Raw genomic sequence first — 21156 nt, forward strand, 5'->3', positions numbered from 1 at the left:
TTATCCACCCCCTTGTACTTTTTAATTTGATCTCATTTTTTACTTGTTTCGAGTTTTATCTACGGCTTCCAAACTGTCTTAAATTTCATCTCATTTTCACCTGTTTTTAGTTTATCTCCTGTTTTTTAATTTGATCTCATTTTATTGTTGTGCTGTGCTCTGCTTTGCTTGTAAACTTGTCGACCCTGAAAATGAGGGAGACCTCAGTGGTCTTACAAGTATAAATAAAGGTTATTATTATTATTATTATAATCAATGGACAACCGGGAATATATCGACGTGTGAATTATCCGGATCGGGCCGAACCGTTTTCTCTACCGAAGGGGTTTTTCGCGTCAAATCCGAAAACCTGAACGCGCCCTCGCAGATGAAGGCGATAACAGCTAAACGTCGATGCCTTAATTACGTCATCCGTGCTGTTTTTGTGGAAAACGTCAACAAGCGTAAAATGAATCAATCGCCGCCAATCGTACTTAATGTCCGATATTACGCCGGGTTATTTTACGCCTCTCTCCAGAGGCTGAGCGTTTATTTGGAATAACGTCTTGTTCTGATCTCTAAATCAGCCATCTTAGACCGAGTAGGTCCTTTAGGAGAAACCCAGGCCAGCTTTCCTCCGCGCCGTCCAATCACAAGCTCCGAACGGCTTCGGTTCCAAGGTCCACTCCTATCGCACGGGGCCAACTAACACAGCCAATTAAAAACTGAAAGCTTCGAATGTCTGAAAGCGAACGTCTGTTCGGAAGTCACCGATAAGGAGCGATTGCGGTTCGGCGGGGGATGTCGGCCAAGACGCGATCCGTGCCTCGTAATTACCCGCGTTGATGGGAATTTATGTATTTTCCCATCCGGCGTTTGGCGCATTTTAAATGCAAACTTTATCTGATTCTTGCAAGACATCACGGAGCGATGAATGGCCAGGTTGTTGGTGATTAACCCCGAGAGAGACGCTATCGTTTAACAATTATACACAAACTTGCAGGGGTTTTTTAACGTCGAACACAAAGCCCCTTTTTAATCTACCGCTCTCTCTCTCTCTCTCTCTCTCTCGAGGATGTAGAATTCATTAATCGTCCGTAAAAACAGGGTTTATTTTGCAGCAATTTCAATTGAAATTGACCAAACTGATTTGAGTTATTCTGGAAAAAAGCAAAGAAAAGAAGGGGTAGTTCTTTAAAAGGTGAATTGTGGAAGGACGGGAGCGCGGCGAAAGTAGCGGGAAGGCAAAACAAGGGCAAGAGACGCCTCCACATTCCCTTTTTTCCGTCTTTTTTATTTTTTTTTTTTTTATTCTCTTCCCTCCTCTTCATCCTACCCCACGCCTCTATGCACGGCAGCCACCCCACCCCATCCTGCTCACTCCCCTTCTTCTTCACTCCAGCAACACACACACACACACACACACACTAGCTTTTTTGTATGAAGGGGGTTAACCCGATGAACAATCCTGTCTGTCTTTCCCAAAATAAGCCAGTGGGAGAGGGATCGAGGAGTAAGCCAGGGAGATTGGAGCAGCGAGGTGCACGGCCCCTGGTTATAAGTCCTGAGAGTGGGAGCGCAGCCTGCTGGAACCCACAGCCTTTAGCTCAGCGTTATATTGCATCGCTGCCTGCCTGCCTGCCTGCCTGCCTGACTGACTGAGGGCCGATGAAGCGAGTCTCACTTCACTCTTCCTCTCTCTCCCTCTCCGTCCAGCTCCGTCGGTCCTTCCCTCCTACTTTTTCTACCCCGGAGCGCGAGGGCGAATAGATTGGGAAGGTGCTCTCCTCAGATCTGCGTCTGGACATCTTACAGAAAGTAAAGGAGAGGGTTCCCCCCACCCACCCACCCACCCCACTCACTCCTTTTTTCATTTTTTTTTTTTTTTTTTTTTAATTTTCTGCCTTTTTTTTTTTTTTTCACCCCTTTTCTCATTTGCAGCCTAAAAGCATATGGATGGAGTTTTTTTTTTTTTTTTTTTTTTTTTTTTTCGCTTTTTCTTTTTTGCCGGAGACAGAAAAATAAAACATAAGGAGTCAGTTTGGTCCACCTGCAGTTAACTTTTTTTTTTTTTTTTTCCCTTTTTTTTTTTTTTTTTTGTTTTGTTTCGTTTCCTCCAGCACGCGTGAGCAGCGCCGGTTCTTCACTTTTTTAAGTCGCCGAGCCAAGGGGACACCACTCCTCTCTTTTGGCTTCATTGAAGAATATCCGATGCCATCGTATCCCATGGGAGACACACGTGGCTGAAGCGAGGAGGGAGGTAGACGAGAGATCCGCCAGAAGCTCATACGTACCACTGCCCTGCCAGTGCATCCCCCCCCCAAAAAAAATCTCCCTGCCCCTCAATACTCTGAGGAGAGCAAGGTAAGTCCTACCTGCCCTCGCTATTCCTTTGGATCTCTTCGCGTCCCCGCCGTCTCCTGTCTTTTCACTTCATCACATGTGGCTGCGGTGGCCCGCGCCAAGAGAAACAGAAGGAGAGAACAGGAAAAGGGAAAAAATAAAAATAAAAAACAGACGTCGCAATATCTTAGTCATGGGACCTGCATAATTCTCCACAGTCCTAAGCTAGCGTGGAGGGTAATGGCTTGCAGATTAGAAAGTTCAGTTTATTCAACCGGCTCCGGCTCAGACTCTTTACAGACGCTTAATCGTACGATTTCGGGTGTTGTTGTGCGGATTTCTAATGACACTCTATTATTTGTACATTATTTTTTCATCAACAACAGGTTTACCCCATCTGGTTGTTTTAGATGCAGGATTTCCAGGTGTAGCATCGGGACGACCCGGTCGCGTGTACTTTTTTTTTTTTTTTTTTTTTTTTTTTGTGCGCGGATGATGCTAAAATGTGGGCGTGGCGCCGTATCTGAACATGCATCGGGTTGGGGGGGGGGGGGCGGGGGGGACGGTAACGGGATACGGTAATTCAACCTAAGGGCAGATGATAGCTTCGGTTTTGGAAAAAAAAAAAAAAAATGGAGTTTTAAACTATGGTCTTCATAGATCCTCTCCTTTAATTTCCATTCATCTCTCCTCCTCTCGCCATTCTGCCTCAATATGTCCATCCACTGTAACGCCTCTGGCAAGCCATGCTGCATTCCAGTGTAACAACAGAGAGACGAGGCAGAGTCGGGACTTCTCAGGTGTCTCGTATGACAAACTTAACAGAGAGTGAGTAATAGATTGGAGGTTTGCGGGGAAAGAAACGTCAAGGGGACGGGGGGGGAACCTGTGATAAATAAATAGAGGCGGATAAAATCTCGAACATTTTCGATCGCGTGCGTTTAACGGGGTGAAGGGAAAAAAAGGGAGAGAAAAGAACGGAGGGGAGGAGGGGGTCAGCAGAGGTGTAGAACCAGTGTAAGAGAAAGAGAGGAGGAGATAGTCTGGAAAAGAGTGTGGGCTGGAATTCTGAAATCCAAAAAAACATTTGGCAGCGTCGGTCTCTTTAACCGGCTCGTGGCGGGGAGAGCGGACTCGGAGTGTACCTGCGTGTTCCCCCCCCCCCCCACCCCCCATTTTCGAGAGCAAAAATCGCGAATTTTCTGGCGCCGGGACGTCTTTAATAGTTCTCATCCATTCCAAGACCTCCGCGTAGCTGCTGGTCCACAGCGACTCCTGCTTCACTCTCCAAAACACTGTTTGCTTAAAATGTTCGGGGGCCTCTCGGACGGATTCGGCGGTTTGCAGTTGGACCCCGGTTCCGTCTCTGCTCCTATTAAAACACCCATAGGTTCCTAGATTTATGCTTTCTCTGTCGTTCGCCAGCCTCACGGTGCCGTTTTCTTGGAAACGTACTAATTGTGTTTCCGCTCCTGGCATAAAGATTATACCAACATTGTGTCGTAACCATGGCGATTCTATTCGGCGAGTGTTCTGGAGTGAGAGCTCTCGCTGACGCGAAAAAACCCCGGCGACTCTCGGCGAAATCGCCTCCCCGAAAAAAGGCGGCACAAGAAATCAAAACAACAGATGATCGGTAACGGCAAGAATTCTCCGCATAGTTAACCAAATAGCTGAACTGGGTATTGTGCTCATTTAACAAACATTGGCAGGTAAAAGTAACCGCATTAACTATTAACTTTGCGTGCTGCTGGTGAGTCATGCATTTTTCCCCCATCTTCAGTTTAAACAAGGAGACATCAGAGGGAAATCTAACTAATGACTTGTTTTGTTCCGTGCACATCGAGTCCCTGCTCGCAGGGATTTGTTTGTTTTATTCGCAAACAACGTTTTGTTGCTTCCCGCCCGGAAGCAACAAAGCGTTCGGCTTAGAACCCCTTTTCCAATTCAAATTTAAAAAAATGGTGAAAACCCACATGGCTTAGCGCGCTCATCCGGTGAACCATATAGCGAAAAACATAAACAACAACAGCAGCGGTGGTGATTTAGCAAACAAACAAACCAAAAAAAAAAATAACACGCCAACTATTAGCCTTCCGGTAGTTTCCGATGGTTTCCGACGGGGGAATTCGCGCGCTTTAGCGACCTCGCTTACGAAAAGCCCAAGCGTGGCCAACCTTGACACAAACAATCCTCGCGCTGAACGCTCAGTGGCAAAACACCGCACACTTTATGCCCGGCGCAACACAAACACACATGGTTTTACACTCCTTACAGACATTTGCAAACAAACACACGTTTGGAACAGATGAACGCGCTCCCGCCGCCTGTGGCCCGACGAGCTTATCGTATAGCGCAGATCTACTCCGGTTTTGATTTCTTCTTTTTTTTTCCGAGGGGGCCGGAACGAAACGCGGGGATCGTCGGACCGATTCGTCATCGGATTGAGAAGCGATAGCGGTTGAGGCGGGAGAGCGTAGTCCTTCGAAAAACCGGAAACCCCGAATCGCACCGAGGTTATCGCCGCCGCAATTTGCCGCCTCGGTGCTTCTCCTCCTCTCCGGCTTGGAGAACGCGTTACACGCGGTGGCCACAAGGGGGCGCTATAGCAAACATTTCACTCCAAAATTCCCTCTCCTGTCCCACGGCCGCTCAGAAAAGTCTGTTCTCAGATAAACGCGGCAATATTCAAAGATTGGAAAAGTCAAAATCTACATTTTATACAAACACATCAGTTCTACTTTTCATGTATTATTTGTTAAAAGTATTATATTCCTCTCCGTTTTTGTGTTTTAACGCATGTTTGTTCGCCTACTATTGCTCGCACGTGCACATAGGCGGAGGCTAAGTGTGTCTTATGTCTCAGCGGACAGGAAATGAAGAAGCATGCCGCTTGTTCTCAATCAGAAGTAAAGGCCACTTACTTCAAACACACACACACACACACACACACACACACACACTCACAGACACGTGTGTTTCATGGCAAACCATCAGGGTAAAGCTTATGTAAACCTCACCTGCAGCTGCATGCCTTTCCTTACCTTCAGAACACACAATTATGAAAACACACACACACACACACACACACACACACTCACAAGGCCATGCGTGCCTCTGCACAAATTATAATGATGCAAAGTGGTGCCACTGATATAGCGAATGAAGAATTGCACCGAGGGGTGATGGAAACAGGATCCAGGCCCTGGTCTTAATCAGAGTTTGGACCGTGGCGTTCCAAATTAATAGGCTGGATTTTAGGTTTTTTTTTTTTTTTTCGGTTTAAAAAAGGGGAAGAAGAAAAGACGTACAGCGGAAACACGTTCGAGATGCGGGAAGATGAACGTTCCCCCTCCTCCTATTTTGCGTTTCGAAGTCCCGTGGCTTCTTCGCGCGTCGCCGGTAGCCATCTTGGCCTGACGCGCGGCTAATGTGGAAGTCGGTTCGGGGTCTACGGCGGAAAAAGCGAATCTGCGCAAACATACAGCCCTCCAGAGTGGACGGAGCAGCATGTTATTAATCAGACACATTGTTTTGGATCTCAGCGCCGCATGAACTTTGCAAAAAAAAAAAAAAAAAAAACACACGCACACACCAGACGACGGCGGGAGGAGGGGGAGGAAAACAAAAACACAGGCGCGCTTTGTATTATTGTAATTCTGTTTTATGTCTATTAAAATGTTGGCAGCTTAACTTACAAGTTTTTTCTCCGCGGGTCATCCTGATATGTTTGTCTTTCCCCTTTATCTGTGTTTATCTCTGTCTGTCTTCCACTTACGCTTCCATTCTCTCATAACTGTGTCTGGACCGGAGGGAGTTTTTCCATTGGCCTGGCAACAAAAGGGGGACAGGGAAGAGCAGCGAGAGCGAGCAGTGGGGAGGCTTGGCAGATGCTCCTTGTTATTTTTCCTCCGTCTCCCATTGACTCGGCGAGGAGTTGTTGTGTCTAAACGGGGTTTCCGAGCTCAAGGGTTATCGTCTCGGGGACCTTTTCGCAGACGACCGCCGTCTTTCGCGCGTCTCCTTTCGCCGACCTCGTATCGGATCTGGTTTTTCCCGTTCCGCTTTCTTTTTTCTTTTTCTTTTTGGGACGAATGTTATAACGACGAGAAGCGAGAAGGTTCCTCCCTCGGTCCGAAAACACGCAGTAGGTTCATCGGACGCCCCGAATGTCCCCCGTGTGGTTGTTTGTGTGGGTGGGAACTGATTGGTCGATGTGAATGTGCGAGCGAATGGCTGAATAGGACGTAAAAAACGACTACCATGATTTCCGGACGATAAGCCGCGACTTTTTTCCCGTTAACGACGAAGCGGCTAATGTGTGGACTTTTTTGGGCGGGGGACGCTAACGAGCTTCACGCCGCTAAAACGTTTATCCTAGTCACATCGGACTCATGAAATGACCGAGAAATTCTGTCCGTTTGACTCCGACACCGAAGAAGACGACTTTGACGGTTTTAGCGCGCAGGAGGAAGCCTGAGATAGCGATCGGCTAGCCGGTGCGGCTAATATTGAGGTGCGCTCAATAGTCCGGAAATTACGGTATATCAGTTGATCTGAAGAGGGAATTAATAGTTAAACCGTGGTGTTGGTGTTACGGATCTCACCAAGCACAACAACACGGCTAAGCTAACCGTCTGTACAAAGCCGCGCTGAAGATAGCTTATGTGGCTAAAGGGGCAAAGAAACATTGATGAAGAATGGGACTCAAGTCTTAGAAGAAGTAGAAAAGTGATTGTCAAGTTGGATTAATGAAAGACAGCTAGCTGGAGATAACGTTAGCAAGGGTCTCATACGTGGAAAGGCTTTACTTTCACTTTTTTAGTGCAGGAAATGCCGAATACGAGTGTCGGCAGGAGAGAAAGAACACCAGAAACACAGTTATAATTAAGGTTAAAGGTTATCTTTCCGCTCGGCTCAAATCACCCCGGTTATTGCAGATAATCGCCAATTGCGAATGCCTGCGAGGGTGAAAGTTTGACAGCCGACAGAACGCGATCAACAAACGCCCGGATCTGGACTCCGAAGAAGACGACTTTGACGGTTTTAGCGCGCAGGAGGAAGCCCGAGATAGCCATCGGCTAGCCGGTGCGGCTAATATTGAGGTGCGCCTAATAGTTCGGAAACTACGGTAGGTTTGAATGGGCATTTTTAAACAATAAGCAAAAGTCAATAAAAGCGGGACGCACATCGATACATTTGTTGTGTCGTTCTATCCATGAAAGCGTGGATTTGATCCACCGATGACAGCGGAAGGTGTCGTGTTTATTTCCGACGAATGAACCAACGTTAGCTTTGAGATGAGCATGAAAGTTTTTATTCGTGGGCGGCGGATATTTATTTCCCTTTTATTTTGTTTACCATCCATGAATCAGCTCTGTTTGAATAAAATACCCCCATTCTTTATTGCACCGCAGCAAAACACGTATTGAGCAACGCCTCCGTTTAGCCGAATCTATATTTTTCCAACCCTGTCCGAGTTCTTTCGGGACGCCCGCCCGTGTTTTCAAAAAGAATCCAGCAGGAAGAAACGGGCACGAGATCCCCTTTGCTCATCCAGCGGCGGCGTCGTTCCCAGTTAATGGGATGTGACATCTTGTGTTCTTCCACTGACGCTGAGGTTTTCTGGATATCGTAAAGCCAAATAATGTCCATTTTGAGGTGCAGCGCAGGTTCTCGTCTTCCCGTAGGCGGGAAAGTTGAAGCCGACTCTTAACGGGGGTCGCCGCTTCGTTGTAAAAACTCACAATATCCCACGTTTTATCTGGTCACAGACATCCTCTATGAGCCAACTGTTTTTTTTTTTTTATTATCTTTATTACTTCAGATGCAGGATGAATATATCTTTCCCCCTGAATGGTCAATATTTTGCGAGGGTCTGGAAACGACTCTTTTGAGACCATTCGAACCGCTGCAGACTTTGTTATTGTTCAGTCTGAGCCTGATTTAGGCATGTGCATAGTAGTTTATTAAAAAAAAAAAAAAAAAAAAAAGAGCAGGACTTGGTGCGAGGGGCCAGGTGTACTCAACAGGGGAAGAAAAGCAATTCAGCAGATGTTAAAAAGTATTATATTTAAAAATAATTGAAAGTGCCATTAACGTGTTTGTTTATTCAGATCCATCCAGGGCAAACACGTATCAGATGCTGGCGAATCGCTTTTAAGTTTTCCACATTCAACTCGCATTCATTCGTCACGCTGAGAATTCGAGCAAACGGACACGTTTCGTGGATAGAATTGCACAAACGGAGGCCGGCCATTTTTATTTTTTTGCGCGCATTTGTTATTCGAACTGAAACCGAGGCTGACAAAAACGTCGAGGTTCTGTTTTGATGGATTTTTTTTTTTTTTTTTTTTTTTTTTCTCACTGGCCGTGGGAATTTTTTTCTGTTATCGGGATATTTTGGCGAAACGCATTTTAAATTATAATCGTCCCTTTGGTTTTGGGTCAGGTTCTCGTAAAAAAAAAAAAAAAAAGGAAAAGGTACCTGGGTGGAGTTTATGTATTGATTTTTATTTTATATTTATTGATCATTTTATTGGTTTTAATTTTTTATTCATTATTTATTTATTTATTGTTTTTTTTCTTATTTATTGCTTATGTGACGTGAAGCCGTAAAATCCGAGATGGATTATGAACGATGAAAATAAAAAAAAAACTTGACAGCGAAATATTGATATTTTTTTGGGGGACATTTTTTTATTGTTTTTGTGAATCATCGCTCTCTTTTTTTCTTTTTTTTTTTTTTTCTCCCCCCAAAAAATCAGCGTCGTTGTGACATCATGTCTGTTCGATTCCGATTAGCGAAGATATCTCAGCCGCGGCCCCGCCGAGGATTTCATTACGTGATACGCTAATTTCCGCTTGGACTCGAAGACAAAGATTTCGACGAGATTGTCGTCGGGGGTTTCGGGTTTGCGTGACCTCCTCCGGGGGTCACGTCTTGACGGGACACCGATCGTGAAGACATTTTACATGAGAATCCAAAAGTGAGGAGAATGATGGCGTGACCAGACGCTGCTCAAAAAAATAAAGGGAACACTTAAAAAACACATCCTAGATGTAAATGAATGAAATATTCTTATGAAATACTTTGCTCTTTACACAGTTGAATGTGCTGACAACAGAATCACACCAAAATGATCGATGGAAATCAATTGTATCAACCCATGGAGGTCTGGATTAGGAATCACACTCAAAATTAAAGTGTAAAAACAAACTCCGGGCTGATCCAACTTTGATGTAATGTCCTTAAAACAAGTCCAAATGAATCTGTGTTGCTTCCTGAGTGGACACTATGATTTCACACAAGTGTGATTGACTTGGAGTTACATTGTGTTGTTTAAGTGTTCCCTTTATTTTTTTGAATTTAGAATTTAGACTGAAAGCGTCGGAGAGAGGGGTCATTCATTCATTCATTCAGGGCTGCCGGCGCTAAAACCCAGCTGTTATTGGGCGAAACGTGGGGTTCACCCTGCACTTCTTCCCATTCATTCGCAATTTAGGGAGCCCTCCGCATGTTTTTGGAGCGATCGGGACATGACAATGACACTTTAACACGACAATCACATTTGTTTTTGTTTTTTTTTTTTCCTCCTCTTCCACGTGCCTCCCTAGCACAGGTGCCCGCCACATGGCCACACACATCTGGCCACACACACACATCAGTTCAGGACTATTTACTGCGCTGATGCTTGAGCCGCCCCAGATCAGGTTAGGCACCAAGTTAGGCTATGCAGTGTGTGTGTGTGTGTGTGTGTGTGTGTGTGTGTGCATGTTTTTGTCTTAAAAAACAAAACTAACCCCAGCTTACTGTTCTGTATATTTCCTGTGCATCTTGTATTTGCAAGTGTTATTTGCAGTCCTTATGTCCTCTATTGTAAGTCGCTTTGGATAAAAGCGTCTGCCAAATGTAATGTAATGTTATTCTTCTTTCTCTTAAAACAAACAGGCAGATGTTGCCATTTTCTACCGCCGTAAACATCTGAAAAGTCGCTTTCTCCCTGTATCCTGCGAAAGAGCGCGAAAACCCCCCCCCGGCGGGAATTTTTAGGGGTAATCCGGCGAAAAGTTCACCTCGTCTCGCCGGACGCTCGGATATTTTTGAAACCCGGTAAAGTCCAATACACGTTTTGGTTGTTATCGTATCCCACCGGTCCTCCTGACTGTGTTTTTAAATAGCGTCAGCTTAGGGAATAAATCCTTTCTGTACAGACTTTGAGCTGATTGGGCAACACATGTTTCATAATGTAATGCTCAGAGGCATCAGGCCACGCACAGCACCACCAATCCTTCACAGATTTGCTTCTAATCATTTCCTGTAATCAGCAAAACAACAAAAAAATGAGTGAAACAAGCAAATGAAAGAGTAACTTAATGTTCATTCCTACTCGAGACCAACTCCGGTCGAAGGTTGCCGCACTGCCGAGCACATAATGTGTGTGTGTGTGTGTGTGTGTGTGTGTGTGTAGTCTGAGATCTCTTGTTTCTGTTTATCCACATAATATATGTAATGCTTTCCGGAGTTAGACAGGAGAGGCGACGCAGTTTGGCGGCGTTCCCAAGCCCTTAAAGAAGCCGTTGAGGATGATTTATTCTGTTTGGTGCGACGGTGAAAAGAAGCGCCGTCGCTCCGTCGAACGATCTTAGCGGGATAGCGATTAGCGGTTGGTTAGCATTTCAAACGCCGCGCTGTCGTGTTTGACGGTACTTCGAGAAAGACGGCGTTCGGCAACGAAACGAAGTATATATCCGGTGAAATTTAACAGCCGGGGTTTTGCCGACGCACTGGTTTTATGCCTCTCGTTCGGAGGAGCTGAATCAGAAAGATTAAGAGAAACGATTATTCGTGGCGGTTCCGTTGAAAGGATGCAGATGTCGTGGAATAAAGCACCACAGAAGGGAACTGTCTCCTTACTAACCGAGGAAGCTGGAGGACTGACGTGACCTTGAGATTAAACCGGTTTCTTTTTTTTTTTTTTTTTTTTTTTAAATGGATGACGAATTAACAAAATTAAAGGATGGAAACAGAAAAAAAAAAAAAAAAAAAAATCTTCTTGATGTTAGCCATGCAAATCTGTCATTCTGTCAGTAGTGAATGCTAAGAAGGGAAAAAAAAAACAAAAACAAAAACAAAAGCAAAAAAAAAAAAAAACCTTGCGGGAGGATATTCTTTGGACAGCCAACGTAAAACTTCATTAGGACGGACTTTGAAACAGTTACCACTAGATTTCATGTGGTTTACAGATGGCAATACGCTCTTTTTCCTGACTGTTCCTGCTTTATACTCTTTGAGTCTGAAAAAAAAAAAAAAAAAAAAAAAAAAGTCTTATTCTATTGCCTCATTGCTAATTTGAACCAGAGAAGTGGTCATTTTCTAAATCGCTTGGCCCCTCGTTTTCGACGAAAAGCCGAACCGAGAGCTTCCGCGACCGAGAACCGGGGCGGAAACTGCAGGAACCCGCCTGAAAAAGCGTGATCGGGGGGAAAATTGGAAACACCGGGGAAAGTCGGTGAGAAGGCGAAGCTGGAGGGGTTCGGTTATGGATCGAGCGCAAAATGGAAATGGCAGTGAGAGCGAGGAAGACGTGTTAGGAGGTAAAAGTAGCGGTGCGATCTCAGATAGCATCGATAGATCGTTCCTCCATGAATGAGGCTCAACTACTGCGCTGTTTGTTTACTAAGAGACCAGGCCAGTTTTTGCTTTCTTTTTTCATCTTTAACCCTCATATTATGTTTAGGGTCAATTTGACCCGTTTCACCCATTGACCCAATGGGTCAAATTGACCCTTGACATAATATTACATTACATTACATTACATTTTGCAGACGCTTTTATGCAAAGCGACTTACAATAGAGGACTGCAAATACACTTGCAAATACAAGATGCACAGGAAATATACAGAACAGTAAGCTGGGGTTAGTGATTTTTTTTTTTTTGACAAAGACATACACAAATGTACACACACACACACACACACACACACTGCATAGCCTAACTTGCTGCCTAACCTGATCTGGGGCATCAACGCAGTAAAAAGTCCTGAAAGAGAACAGTTTTTACCTGTTTCTTGAAGGTTGAGAGAGACGATGCTAGTCTTGTTGCTTCCGGAAGTTTGTTCCACCACTGAGGTAGTAGAACGGAGAACAGTTTTGCCTGAGATCGCTTCGAGCGAGCAAAAGGTACTTCTAGTAGGTTTATGAGGGTTAAAAGTAATTTAAGTCTTACCCAAGAGCCCGGCTAATTTATGTTTTATTTCCCCGAATATCAGATCTAGATAGATCTGAATGGAACCGTTCAAGTTGTGTTTTGAGGAAGGCGTTTCCAATGCGAAGGCTTCTTCCACGGTACTTCCTGGTGGAACGGTGGGAGGGATAGCACCGGCTTGCGGAGACAGAGCCGGAGATCCAGACATGTCGGCGTGGTCATCATGGCGGGAGAATGCGTCCCTGGCGCGACGACCCGCTGATTCAAACCTGATGTCGGAATGAAGAGACGTCACAGTTTGGGATCGGTCTGTGGCCGATTCGCAGGCCGGACCGCCGTCCCTGATATCTAACATTGAGCAGAAATGCTAAATGATAAAGAGGACGATGATAACGCGTCGATTTGCGGTCCATTCTGGCTCCGACCCTGCATGTCAGTGGCTCTGAATGACGGGCGGAGTTGGTTCGCGCCAGAAGCTGAAACGACAAGTATTTTCTCATTATTGTTCCCCGAAACCTTTTTTTTTTTTTTTTTTTTTCCCCCCTTCCTTTTCGTCAAAAAGGCAAGCAGATGATTCGTATTACGCCTATCAGAGTTTGCGGTCGCCCCGATCCCTCGGGCGTTCCCGAAGCGTCCGTGTTCTCGTAACTCGATTATTACGTCTCGGTCGCTACTAGACTTCGCTCCGGACTCAACCCACAAGAAATAAAACCTTGAAAAGAATAATCAATTTGACACATATGTGCAAGTATATGGCTAAATCGGAGCAGCATTGTTTGTTTGACAGTTATATTTTCCTTTGTGAAAAGGGGCAACCAAAATAGACTGTCAGTTGTGTTTATCGATACAGGGGTATGACGCCATAATTGATTACCGTAATTTTTGGACCATTGAGCGCACCTCTGTATTAGCCGCACCGGCTAGCCGATCGCTATCTCGGGCTTCCTCCTGCGCAGTAAAACCGATAAAAAGTCGTCTTTTTCGGTGTCGGAGTTGAACAGACTCGGTCATTTCATCGGTTAAATGTGACGAGGATAAATGTTTTAGCGGCGTGAAGCTCATTAGCCGCCCCCCCCCCAAAAAAAATCCATATATTAGCCGCATCGTTGTTTAAGTGAAAAAAGTTGCGGCTTATCGTCCGGAAATTACGGTATATTGGTGTCCCTGCTTTATTGGTTATTGGGTATCATCATGATTGGATTTTTTATTTGTTATTATTTTTTTTTTTTATCTTAGGTGATGGATTTAATAACACAACACAGAGAAATGAATGCAAACCAACAAATGGCGGCTTTGCGTGGGTCGGATTCAATGTCAGAATCCGTGCTCTGAGATTTGCAGCAGGTTTAATTTATTTAAAAGTGAACGTGATTAGCTAGAACAGACTTGGCTATTTTACGGCCCGCGGGCTTCATCCGGCTCGTTCTGCATTTTTATCCGGCCCGCCAAACTATTTTATTTTAATATTTTAACAAATATTTTCAATCAATATTGAATTTAGAAACTTATTTTTTCCCTTTATAATTTTTTTCCCTTTCATTTTTTTTCTCCAAATAATGTCAGTCGGTACATTTATATTATTATGAATGATTTTATAATTGAAATAAAAGCCCCAAAAAATTAGAAAAATTAAATAAGAAATGTGTCTCGTTTTGCATTTTTATCCGGCCCGCCAAACTTTTTTATTTTAATATTTTAACAAATATTTTCAATCAATATTGAATTTAGAAACTTATTTTTTCCTTTTTGATTTTTTTCCCTTTCATTTTTTTCCCAAAATAATGTCAGACGGTACATTTATACTATTATTAATGATTTTATAATTGAAATAAAAGCCCCAAAAAATTAGAAAAATTAAATCAGAAATGTGGCTCGTTTTTGCATTTTTATCCGGCCCACCAAACTATTTTATTTTAATATTTTAACAAATATTTTCAATCAATATTGAATTTAGAAACTTATTTTTTCCTTTTTGATTTTTTTCCCTTTCATTTTTTTCCCAAAATAATGTCAGACGGTACATTTATACTATTATTAATGATTTTATAATTGAAATAAAAGCCCCAAAAAATTAGAAAAATTAAATAAGAAATGTGGCTCGTTTTGCATTTTTATCCGGCCCGCCAAACTTTTTTATTTTAATATTTTAACAAATATTTTCAATCAATATTGAATTTAGAAACTTATTTTTTCCCTTTATAATTTTTTTCCCTTCCATTTTTTTTTCCAAATAATGTCAGACGGTACATTTATACTATTATTAATGATTTTACAATTGACATAAATGCCCCAAAAAATTTAAATTTTGGCCCGTGCATAAAAATTAAATAAGAAATAAGGCCCGTCTGCCAAAATAATTGCCCACCCCTGCGCTAGACCCTCCACGCAACATGAACCCATCCACTCTCGCTTGTGGAACGATGAGAAACCCAGACCACTCCATCGTTTGGGGAATGTGCACAGGGTCTCCGAATTTACTGATTAACTGCACCCTAATGAATTAAGGATGATCCCCTCGTGGCCTTTCTACATGTGCGATCCAAAAACCAGCTTTGCTTACATTGCTCTGCAGCCCCGGGTTCCTCAGCGTCCCCGTGCATAATTCTTTGCCTCACAGATAGCGGACTGTTTTTCTGAAAGGAGTTCCTCCCGTCAGAAGGCCACTTCCTCCCAGCGGAAAGTGATGGAGGGTGCAAATCCTGCCCCTGCCGTAACACAAAATACCTCGGCCTCCAAGTGCAACGTGATAGAAAAGGACAAAAGGGTGATTTGGAAATGTTTCAATTTCCACCTCTCAAATGGAAACGGTATCTGGATTTTAATTTGAGATAATTCATTCATTCAGTCACTCATCCAAACTGTGCAGCGGCTGTTGTTTGCTGCTAATTTTTCAAGTTTTGATTTACAGTGTTTATGTTTTTTTTTTTTGTAATATTTTTTGATACTTTTGTGTGCCATCCTTTTCACTTGGAATTTATTTACAACTCAATGCACAGGCCACCTCCTGCTGTGGGAATTGAAATTTAAAGTAACCTATTCTATTCTTCTATTCTAACTATTCCACTTAAATTGCTTATTATTATATCCACATAGCTTAACTTGTATATGATAAGGATTATTATTATTCTATTTTATTCTATTTGTAGTATTATTGCTATCACAATTATTATTTCTATTATTATTGTTGTCATCATCATCATATTGTTGTTTGCATCATTATTATCATCATCGCCAACATTATTTCTGTTATTATTATTATTGTTAGAAATGGTAGTTGTAGAAATATCATCATCCATCCATTATCATAATTATTACTATTCGATTATTGTTATTGAAATTTATCATTTCTCCTCAGCTTCAAAAGCTTCTGTCATTGTAGAAGTGATAAATTTCAAGAACAATAATTGAATAGTAATAACTACCATTTCTAATAATAATAATAATAATAACAGAAATAATGTTGGCGGCGATCATGATAATAATAATGCATACAACGATATGATGATGATGACAACAATAATAATGGATATAATAATTGTGATAGCGGTAATAATAAAAATAAAATAAGATAATAATAATCAATGACAGAAGCTTTTGAAGCTGATGAGCCCAAGATTTTAAAGGGATATTGCAGAATTTTTTGTTTTTTTTAGGGGGGGGGGGGGTTATCAGATCGCCCACCTCGGACGGACAATGGGGTCCGTCCAAGAATTGTTTTTTTTTTTTTTTTTTGTCTTGTTTTTTTCTCAGCTCACGGGGTCACAGCACACTCCCCACTCCCCCCGGAGGTGTTTCGCTTAATTTTTCTTGAAGCAATCCGGATACGTGTAAATTATGAAAATACTTCTTGGGAAACATAAGAATGTTTATATGATGTACTCCCTTATTCCACTCGGCTTCCCCCTCTCCAGATGGGATCTGTCCCAGACACATACTGACCCCTTCCCCCTCTCCAGACTGCAGCCAGACTCCAGTTAGCAGCTCAAACAATCACCCATCATGTTAGCTTTGCGACCGCCGCTCACCAAATTTCCGCGACGGCACCGGTTCCCCTTCGAACCCGCGATTTAAAAAAGACCGAAATGTAAAGAAACCCCCTAAAAGACGCCGAGCAAACTTACAATAACAATTGGTGTTGTTCGACCGGCTGCTGTTGGGTCTGGGAGTTTTTTGCAGAATGCAAAGAATTAAAACAAGAAGCGGTCCAGCTCCCGACCAAAAATGCGTCTGCATTTTCCACCACTTTGTCAGCCCGAAGCCTCTTTTATCCAATTTTTTTTTTTTTTTTTTACCAAATTGCCGTCCGCCCCGACAAAAACATGGAGACGCAGTCGCTGTTCTGAGCCTCGGCCGCCGCCACATGATTTTTGTTTTCTAGCCGCATGCTTTTGGCCACCGGCTGAGGTTTTTCTTTTTTTTTTTTTTTTTTTTTTCCGAGATGCCTGTACGTCTAATCTTTCCATTGTCGGGGGGGGGAAACAGGAAACAGAACGACAACAACATCCCCGTCTCATCGGCTCGCCGTGTGTCTGCGGAGGCTCTTTTATACCGAGGAATTCCAAGTCGCGGAATTGCGGGCGAGCCTGGTCCGCGCATGCAGGTGCTCCTCCTTCCGTTCGTCCTCGTGCGCCGTTCGTTCGGGGAATTTCAAGCGAGCGTTGTCATTTTCGGCCACATTTCACGCAACTCAGACGCAACAATGCTAACATGTGGAGGGTTGAAGCGAATAGAAGCGCGATAGAGGAGAGATACTTTGTTGACACTTTATGTTTTGTTGTATTTCTTATTCTCCCTCCTTCCTACTATTAGCTATTATTGTTATGTTTTACTCGAAACTCTGGCACAACAGTTTCCTTCGGGATAAATAAAGTTGTTCTTATCTTATCTTATCTTGAACCCGACGGAAACGAAGGATGAATGGGCAAACAATCGGGCAAAGTAATCATGTGATCTCCGGAAATCGAAACGGGCGCTGAAATTCCGTCTCGGGATGGATTCCCGCGTATTTTCTCCAGAGCGCGAACATGGCGTCGCTTCCCCAATCGTTTTTTTAAACCTCGTTATGCCGGCGTAACGAAATAACCTGACTTTTAAATCCAGACGTCACGGCTTTTGCCTCCACTTTCAGTCCCGACTTGATCTATTTTTCACATCTGCGTCAGCGCGTTAGCAAACAATCGTAGCCGTCACCTTACGAACGCCGCGATTTTCTCGGATAAAGAACAAGACGGAACACAAGTTAAAAGCGAGTGTGACCGCCGAGGGCGATGCGGTGAACATCAAGAAGTGGGGCGGCGGCCGGGACGAAAATTGGCGACGGGCGAATGGAAACGCGGTCTGGACCCGGCGCTAACTTGTACATAAACACATGCGTGTCAACAAACACGCACACAAGCGAAGGACAGAAACCGGCAGCCGTCATTCAAAGAGCGTTACGAGGGCCTTTTAAGTCGTCCGGACGGAAAACCGCAGCCGTTATTGAACGGAGCGGAGGGGGAGCCGGGGCGATGGCGGGCAAGGAAAGTCAGACGATGTTTATTTTTACGTCTGAAGCTTTAATCTTTTTCATGTCGGTCTTTCTCCCCCTCTTTTTTTTTTTTTTTTGGGGGCTTTCGCTCACCGATAGCGCGAAAGATTAAAGTAATATCATCACGGTAAATCGGGGTGGTCGTTTTCGTGGATTTCTTCGTCCTTTTTTGTGGATTTTTTCGGATTTCTTCTAATTGCGACGATGCCGTGTTCCGCATTTGTTTTTTTTCTCTCGATATTTTTCAAACGCGGGTTGACCGGTGTGATCTAAATTTCCTGTAAAAAGTCGGGAAATTGGACGCGAAAACCCCCCCGGGGTCCCGGTCCGAACCCCAAACGTGGACTCGAGGGCGTTTTCGTACGACCCTTCGCAAACGCGACGATTCCCCCCCCCTTTCAGATGACAGTCTGGTCATAAAAATCGGGGAGTGCGTCCGTCTGCATCACCGTCTCAAATCTCCATCCAAACCAAACAGCTGCCTATGGAGCGCCGCATTCCGACGCTTGTTATTTCGACATTATGTCTGTTTGCACTGCTCCAGACCGAGGGGGTGTGAAACGTCGTCTAAACACGGCTTTCTCGTACCACGTGGTCCCGGACGGTGTTAGCATAGCTGGCTGAGTGCAAATATGGAATCGGATGATGGGGGTGTCAGATAACAAGCGTTTATTCGTTTAATGGCATGTGTCTTTTTTAGCGATCTCGTCCAACTCTTGGTTTCACCCACCCTTTGAGTCAGCCTCTCAAGCATGCAGGACCTCATATGAAAAACATGAGGCTGATATTTTACCGAGTCTTGGTGATTTCATTGAATTCTATCCATTTAAAATGAGAAAAGGTCACATTTCTGTGTTCCAGCTGTCGTTATTACAGCGAGTGAGACAGACTGATAGCCGAGATGAGTGAAATTAATCAATACATTAAAAACAAACAAACAAACAAACCAACCAACAACCTGCAGCTTCCTTTAAAACTAACATTACCGAGCCTTCATTTTAACAGGTTTAAACTGTAAATGAATTGATTAATTGCACGGTGCAAAGTCCCAAATCAAAGACTTTATGTCAAACAACAATAATGATAATGACGAATAACAGTAATAATTATCATAATGATACTAACAAGAATAACACCCCTTACTCATAATATTAATAATAATAGTAATAATAATAATAACAACAATGATAATAATGATGAATAACAGTAATAATTATAATAATGATACTAACAAGAATAACACCCCTTACTCATAATATTAATAATAATAGTAATAATAATAATAACAACAATGATAATAATAATAATAATAATAATAATAATAATAATAATAATAATAATAATAATGACAATAGTGATAATAATAATAGTAATAATAGAAATAATTATTATTATATAAATAGCAACAGTGACAATAATAATAATAAAAATAATAATAATAATAATAATAATAATGGTGATAGAAATAATAATGATTATAGAAATAACAACATCGACAATAATAATGATAAAAATAATAATAATAATAATAATGGTGATAGAAATAATAATGATTATAAAAATAACAACAGCGATATCAATAATAATAACAATTATTATTATTTTTATTATTATTATCATTATCATTATTTATCAGTAACATTAGCATTAGGATCATCATCATTACTATTATTATTATTATTATTATCATTAATATTATTATTATTATCATTAGGTTAAAGGCTTTTCATATCAATCCGACAACAATCTTGCAAAGGATAAGGATGATGATGATGAGGATGATTTTTGTCATCATTGGTCAAAAGCTTTTCATATCAGTCTGTGCAGGATTGCCAAAGCCAACACTTTCCACTTTGAAACACGTTGGCGGTCGTTGTGTTTCAAGCGCAAACCAAAGAGGGTGTGCATCTCGTTCTGACGCTGGCAGGATCATGAGAAAAAAAAAAAAGACCTACAGAGCCAGTTTTCATTAAACATTCCAGAGGGTTGCAGAATTGGCTACGGAAAAATCGGTCACATTTAGGCACGCGTCTGCGAAACAAAATGAAAACTGCCTTTTTTTTTTTTTCGGTCATTGGAAAGTGTTGGTGGTCTGCATTCCACGAGCGCCCGCCCTGTCAGGAGGATAATGCAAAAAGTAGCCGTCCCCGAGTGGCTTAACGTCCAAACTGTCTCTGCCCCGCCGGCGTTTCACAACAACGCGGCCGAACCCCAGCGAGTCGGGGCTACGATTCTTTGAATCGAGGTATTTTGTACCTTCTAACGTCTCTGAATTTCTCCTCCCTCCTTCTATTCGGACGGTATTTGCAATAATGGGACCCATTCCGACCATCTACTTTACATCGGGCGGGTTGCGAAAGTAGCCTTTGCTGCTATTTTGGAGCGTAAACATCTGATCTTACCTATTTTCATCCTTGTTGTTGTCTTTTAGTCGTCCCTTTTATCGAAACTTATATTCATATTTATTGTAATCGTCGCGCTGCCGTGACATGTGAATTTTCCTGATGGAGATCGACAAAGTATCGTCTTACTTTTTAACAGATAGCGCTTATCCTTGGCTGAGGGTGTTCAGCCTGCCCATATAGAGATGTACATTTAGACATTCCCGAATTCAGACGTTATATAAAGACGACTGTTGTCATGGGCGAACCTTGGGTTCTCTGATTTACGCAGCACCTGTTTTTGGACTGTCGGAGGACCCAAAAGCGGAGAACACGTCAGAATAGAACCAGGAACCTTCAAGCTTTGAGACAGAAACACCAACCATAGCGTCCGCTTGTCACCCAATATATTTATCTTGGTTTTGTGGGATTTCGTCGGACCTTTTGTTGGACAAACTTCAGATTTTCATTGTGTGTCGTGGCAGGGATGTTTCGTGTGTTTGTTCACGCGGGTGAAAAAAAAAAAAAAAAAAAAAACCTAACGTCAAGCCAACATGAGGTTTTGTTCATACTTTGGGGACTTTTCAGTCACTTCTGGTGTGCTTTATCACGGGTGTTACATCCGGGAACAAAAATCCACCAAGCACCAACCATAATTTTGTTTTATTACCTACATATAATTTAAGCTTTACGACCCTCCACACTCTTTTATTAACCT

General features: G+C 42.8%; 1 protein-coding gene across 1 annotated transcript in view; it reads left to right on the forward strand.

Annotated features, from left to right (window-relative positions):
• The first annotated feature begins 1812 nt into the window (after window positions 1-1812).
• col8a2 (collagen, type VIII, alpha 2) overlaps window positions 1813-21156 on the forward strand; it is a 49153-nt gene continuing 29809 nt past the window's right edge. The window contains exon 1 of the mRNA XM_086171573.1: window positions 1813-2343. The gene's annotated coding sequence lies outside the window, so the exon portion shown is untranslated. The remainder of the gene's footprint in view (window positions 2344-21156) is intronic.

The sequence above is a fragment of the Fistularia commersonii genome, chromosome 24, assembly GCF_037954325.1.
Source record: "Fistularia commersonii isolate RoL2024-O1a breed Wild chromosome 24, RoL_Fcom_v1.0, whole genome shotgun sequence".
Lineage (NCBI taxonomy): Eukaryota > Metazoa > Chordata > Actinopteri > Syngnathiformes > Fistulariidae > Fistularia > Fistularia commersonii.